Raw genomic sequence first — 5,523 nt, forward strand, 5'->3', positions numbered from 1 at the left:
ACATCACTGAAAAGCTTAAAGCAAAAAACTGGTGACCTACATTTCTACATCCAGTGAAAGCATCTTGTCAACATATAAGCAAAGAACTTTTCCAAGACATATAAAAGCTGGAAGAATTTAGTGCCAACAAATCTGCATACAAAAAAACATTAAACAAAGTTCTCCAGGCAGAAAGAATAGTGAAAACATGAATCCATACAAATAACAAAGACTGCCACAAAAGGCAGATTTACAGGTTTAAAAAAAAACTTTTATTTTTCATTATGAATTTTCTTTAAGTTAATTGACTGCTAAATGCAAAGTGGTTAACAATGTATTGTCAGGTTTATAACACATGTAGAAATAAAACATCTGACTGCAATAGCACAAAGGATGGAGGTGAGAAAGAAAAGTATAAGATTTCAGGTTCTTACATTATACATAAAATGGTATGCTATTATTAAACAATGAAATTTATTTTGTAAACTCTAAGAGCAACTAGTTTAACAAAGAGAACATAATAAGCCAATAGTAAAATAAATTAAAATGCTAAAAAATACAATTAACCCAAAAGAAGGCAAGAAAAGAAGGGAAAGAAGAAAATATCACAGATGGGACAACAGGAAACAAGAACAATATAGACTGAAACCCAATCATGTCACTGATTACATTAAATATAAATGGTCTAAACACTGTGCAGAGTACCATGACAGATGCTAAGGGATAATTTAATGACTTAAACAGATCTCCGTGCCCTTGGGAGGTTAGAGTACAATGGTGGAGATAAAAAGTATGGGAGTGGGTACATGTGTCTCCACATACATACATGCAAAAATAAAACTACAAATTGTGACTAAGTGTTATTAAGTCCATAAAGGGGGTATAACGACAGACAACACCTGACTAGGCCCCACGGAGATAAGGAGACCAGGGGATGGGCACTCTGAGGGAACAATATCAAATCTGAAATTTGTTCAGCAGTGAACCTTATTCTGAAGAATAAACCTGTTATGCTTAACCTAGGAAAGGAAAATAGATTGTACTCTGTTTGGTGGCATATAGACGAAAATTGGAACAATACTGAGATTAGCATGGCCCCTGAGCAAGAATGATAGGCAAATTTGTGAAGTATTTAAAAAAAAAAAAAAAACGGAAATTAATTAAAATCAAAGTAACTCTGGCTGACCAGGGTTAGAGCACCAGTCTTCTACCCACTTGGTTCTTCCACTTGCCTGAGGAGATTCGCAAAAAAGTCCTGAAATACCCATAGGGCTCCAAGAAATACTGCAGTTGATCCCTGGCTGGTGTGGCGCAGTTGGTGGGAGTGTCATCCTGTAAATCGAAAGGTCACAGGTTCGATTCCTAGTCAGGACACACACACAAGTAGCAGGTTTGGTCCCTGGTCAGTGAGGGTGCATACGAGAGGAAACAGATTTGAGGTTTCTCTCTCACATCAATGTTTCTCTCCCTCTCTCTCTCTCCCTCTCTTCTCCTCTCTCTAAAATCAATAAGCATGGCTCTGAGTAAAGTGGCTTGGTGGGCTGGGCATCATCCCACAAACCAAAAGGTTTCTGGCTCAATTCCCAATCAAGGCACATGCCTGGGTTGCAGGCCAAGTCCCTGGTCCTGGGCAACTAATAGAGGTTTCTCTCACACATACATGTTTCTCTCCCTCTCTTTCTCCCTCCCTTACTCTCTCTCTAAAAATAAATAAAATCTTAAAAAAAATAGTAATAAAATGAAATCAATAAGCATGTCCTCAGGTGAGGGAACAAAAGAATCGAAAAAAGAAATACTGAAGTTGATTGTCGAATGCTCTAGAAAAGTTTTGAACAGGAACAAGGCCAGGCTGACCATTTAATTAATTAGACAAAGAATGGACTTGGGGAGAACAAAGAAGTCAATGGGCTCTTTAAATTGCTAAGGTGAGAGAGAATGACTATAAAAAGGAATAGTATACTTGGAGTAATTTGGGAAAAGGCAGTAAGGATGAGAAGGAGGAGACAGATACGAATCTTTCTTAATACATACTTTTTGATGTATTTGGTGATTGACAGGAAAGGGGAAAAAAAAAATGAAGCTAAAATATTCAGAAGTGACCCTTAGGCTTAGGTGACTACACGGACGGTGGTGCTAAACATGGAAGAGGCAGATGTAGGTCACATCAGCAAGAATTCTGGCTATGTAGATCTGGCTACACAGTACGAAAAGGCTGGCAGGACTAGCGGTGAGAGGAGGCCGTAGGGCAGACAACCAACCCCGCAAGCCTTCCAGCTGTGTTCTCCACCGACGGGGGGACACTGAATTCCTTAATTCCAAGTACTTGCTAGCCAACAATAACCACAAATAATTGGCTTCGGCTGAACCGAAGAAAATAAAACAACAACAACAAAAAGAGACAATTCAAATACAGCACTATGAAAGAACAAATGAAATAAACAAATGAGTAATGAGGGAAATCTGCTCCTAAGACACTTGAACCAGAATTCCATCTGGATTTCTGGATAGGAAGGTTTCAGGTCATGTCCAAATTAACTGCTTATTTCAGAAGAATATATCAAGTTACTAAATTAATGATTATGACTATAACAGGATTTCTAATAAAAGTAAGTTTCATACAAATGTCACAGATTGGACCAATGCACCAATATATTCATAAATTAGCAACATAAAACAGTAAAGAAGCATTTTAACTAAGCTCGACATTTTAGGAGTGGTTACCTATGCAGCAATTCTGTCTCCTGTGTATGCCGTATGGTACAATTACTGTTACCTTCCTGGCACAGGGTGTTTATTAATAGCCCAATTGTTCCTAGTTTAAGTTCTTTTTATATATATCATACATAAAATTTAAAAAATTGCTTTCACTGCTCAAAATGAAGCAGTCCAGACCCTGTAGTCATACCTTCTTCTTTGCCCTCACAAACCACACTAACTTGGTATCATTTGCACCAGTGCTAAGACATTATTTCTTGAGTGAAAAAAAAAAACTAGTGTTTCTGAATATATTTAAAATTGATTCTTGGGATTCTAGAAGTTGTTTTTAATTGTGAAATAAGTTTTGAAGATACCACCAATAAGAGTCCAGATTTAACATTTTCTATTCAAAACACTTGTTGGATTTGTATTGTTACAACACACACAATGTACAGTCACTGCCCAAAAAGAAACTAGATTGTTAATACTAAGGTACTTTTGTCGTCAATATGTTATATAGATGCATTGGGAAGAAAGGAAATTTCCATCACTGGGAAGGAATAGGTAAAATTCTGTGAAACATGCTCAAAATAGGCACATTACCAACATGCCAGAGAAGAGATGTAAACTGCCCAGGGTCCAAGAGGATCTACGGTCGCCTTGTCTATGAAGTACCCACCGCAAAGTGAAGGCTCACTCTTTTCGCCCAATGCTTTCCTTTCTAATTTTTCCTACAATGTGTGTGTCTCTTTTCCCTCTTGCTCTCACTAAAATCAATAAACGTATTTTGTTAATTTTTCAAGAAAAAAATAATTTGGAAGAACCTACCTTCATAATCTTAATGTTCTTTAAAGCCCTACTCTAAATCTTAGTAAATCAGAACCCACTTATTTAAGTAAGATCCACAAGGTCATTCTTAAGCCCATTAAAGTTTAAGAGCTACTTTAAATTACATCATAAAAATATTATCTTGCTTGTCATTTTTAGCAGACATCTATACTTACTTAAAAAATACAGAGTAGGAAATAATAAAGAAAAATTTTGTATATTCCTTATAAAAACTTTTTTAGTTTTTTAAAGTTTCTCCATTTTGGAGACTAGAAATACACACCAGCTTCTATTTCTACGAACAGTCTAAGAGATCATCAGACAGCTTACCTAATCTTAAACAAATCACTCTTTAGAAACAGAAAAATCTATAAAAAGCTTAAGTGAAAGAAGAATTTAGAATTTAGGTAAGGTTATAAAAATTTATACCTGTACTATTTACAATTATTTTGGATTACTGTTTGTCTTGATTAATAAAGCAATGATGGAATGTTTGCTTTCCTGTCACAGACTTTAGAAAAATATAATTAATTCTAAGAGACAAACAGAGTGATCTTCACCTTGACTGTCATCTTCCTACAAAGAATCACCTGAGATTGTCTAAGTTATCTTTATAGCTAATTTATTCTTCTAGAGAAAAAAATGGCTTAATAAATTGGCAGGACGAGGCAACAGAGACTGGTGGAAGGTACAGGTATAGGCTAGTGGACCATGAATTTCATTGTGGACAGGTCTGCAAACAATTCATAAAAGCAACTGTTTCAGAATTCCACCGCAGGGTAATTAAGAGCACAGAGAAAATGAGATAAGCCAACAATTCTCTTTAAAGAATAAACCATTTGGCCTTCCACAGTCTCAGAATCACCAATTTTTTAAACTGGAGAGACAGTAAAGATCACATAACATAATCTCTTAAATTTTAGATGAGATAGCTCAGGCCCAGGGAGGAAAAGTGACATAGTTGGATCCCAGATGAAATTAATAAATACTTCCTGAACACCTACTACAGATACAACACTATTCTAAGGGTTACAGAAAACATAAGTAAGGATAATGTTGGACCCCTTCTTCAGAGCTCCCATGCCTTATTTCCCAGGTAAGTTACCTGCACATAGCTCTCTGATGTTAGCAATCTTCTTTTTCACATTCTAGCTTAGGAGTTGGAACACTTTGGCCCCGGAGCCAAATCTGGTTCACTGACTGCTTCTGTAAATAGGGCTGTGCTGGAACATGGCCACACATACATTCACATGTCACCTACACTCCTTTTGCTCTACGAAGTCAGAGCTAAGTCATCGTGACAGAGATTGTGGCATGTAAGGCCTAAAACATTTACTGTTTGGCCCTTTTCAGAAAATGTTTGCCAAACTCTTCCAGATCACTTGCTCAACTTGAGGTTGGTTTGTTTGTTTTCTTTTTTCATTTGAAACTAATGGAAGGCTGGTTTTGCCTCAGGAACAAATGCCCACTGAGCAATGTGCTAGATGGTTCTGAAGGAAAAGTCAGTGGGCTAAATATGGCAACTGACAGCAGCTCTTGGTAACAAGTAAAAACTTGCTCTGGCACATAAAGGACAAGAACCAAATGACACAGAACTCTAACACCCAACATTTACTAACTGCTTACTAAGTGCCTGCCATTGGCCTAAGCTCTGGGGATACCCACATAAATAAGACCAACTCGGTTCACAAAGAACACATTATCTGGTGAGAGAAACAACACTTTCCTATTAAATGGAATCGAAGCTAGTAGACAATGAGTTAGAGTCCTGACACAGAGAATAATGAACTGAGGCTGGGGGTGAGAGAAATTATGCAAACCCAGGAACAGCCACACAGAGACTTCTCTTTCCCCTGCAGCAGCCCAGTTCCCGGGAGTCTCCAGGACTGGGAGCTTATAACTATCCATAGCTGCCTCAGCCCAAAGGCCTCCATTTGTGCGCGGGTGGAGTAACTTCTGGACTGTATGCTGCTTCCTGAATTTCTTTTATAGCACATTTTTGTTTAACCTTTCTAGTGT

The 5,523-nt window shown here is 37.4% G+C and overlaps 1 non-coding gene across 1 annotated transcript; it reads left to right on the forward strand.

The window, feature by feature from the left end:
* The first annotated feature begins 1,018 nt into the window (after positions 1-1,018).
* LOC129077743 (U6 spliceosomal RNA) lies at positions 1,019-1,122 on the forward strand. The gene has a single exon (XR_008529898.1). It is a non-coding gene; the product is annotated as a U6 spliceosomal RNA (small nuclear RNA).
* Positions 1,123-5,523: the final 4,401 nt, after the last annotated feature.

The sequence above is a fragment of the Pteronotus mesoamericanus genome, unplaced genomic scaffold (genome assembly GCF_021234165.1).
Source record: "Pteronotus mesoamericanus isolate MK-2021 breed Mesoamerican mustached bat unplaced genomic scaffold, CSHL_Meso_final contig_68, whole genome shotgun sequence".
Classification (NCBI taxonomy): Eukaryota; Metazoa; Chordata; class Mammalia; order Chiroptera; family Mormoopidae; genus Pteronotus; species Pteronotus mesoamericanus.